The sequence below is a fragment of the Cyanistes caeruleus genome, chromosome 4, assembly GCF_971803275.1.
Source record: "Cyanistes caeruleus chromosome 4, bCyaCae1.hap1.1, whole genome shotgun sequence".
Taxonomy (NCBI): Eukaryota; Metazoa; Chordata; class Aves; order Passeriformes; family Paridae; genus Cyanistes; species Cyanistes caeruleus.
Window position 1 is genome coordinate 27,924,211 of NC_141704.1, and position 780 is coordinate 27,924,990.

Here is a 780-nt window from a genome sequence, read left to right on the forward strand (position 1 = left end):
GCAGCCTCACCGGGACCAGGCAGCTCACCGGGACCGGGCAGCCTCACTGGGGCCGGGCAGCTCCCCGGGGCCGGGCAGCCTCACTGGGGCCGGGCAGCCTCACCGGGACCGGGCAGCCTCACCGGGACCAGGCAGCCTCACCGGGACCGGGCAGCCTCACCGGGACCGGGCTGCTCACCGGGCCCGGGCAGCCTCACCGGGCCCGGGCAGCCTCACCGGGACCGGGCAGCCTCACCGGGACCGGGCAGCCTCACCGGGACCGGGCAGCCTCACCGGGACCGCACAGCCTGAATCCTTCAGGCTGAGACAGCTCGGGATCTGGGCAGCCAAGAGAAGCCGAGCAGATTGTGAAAATCTGCTGGAGCTCTGAAGTGTGATAGCAGGTGAAGGGTACCCTTCGAAGGGATGTGACAGAATGGTATTCCTGTGGGATATAAAGAGAAGCAAGTAGGATGAAATCATGTTCCTATTATACTAGAGTACCAATGTCTTTATATAAAGTAGCTCTTCAGATCTGCCTGCTCTTAACCACAATCCTCAAAGCTACTTACGAGTTCCTTCCACCTGCTAACTCCACTGACAAGTCCCTTGGCAGTGTGTTGCCTTGGAGTACCAACACCTCCGTGGTCTTCTCTCCGCATTCCAGGATTGCTGCAGCTCTCTTGAATTTCAGTCCTGTGCTTCAGGGAAGAATAGAAGTAAGAAAGCTACCTACCTAAAAGTCAAGTATTGAATATGTTATTAATCAGAACATTATTGGTAATCTCTTCATCCCTTCAG

The 780-nt window shown here is 57.2% G+C and overlaps 1 long non-coding RNA gene across 1 annotated transcript in view; it reads left to right on the forward strand.

The window, feature by feature from the left end:
• The window catches only part of LOC111936134 (uncharacterized), a 77,059-nt gene that overhangs the window by 59,861 nt on the left and 16,418 nt on the right, over positions 1 to 780 (forward strand). The window contains exon 5 of the long non-coding RNA XR_002868054.2: positions 647 to 698. This is a non-coding gene — a long non-coding RNA (uncharacterized LOC111936134). The remainder of the gene's footprint in view (positions 1 to 646; positions 699 to 780) is intronic.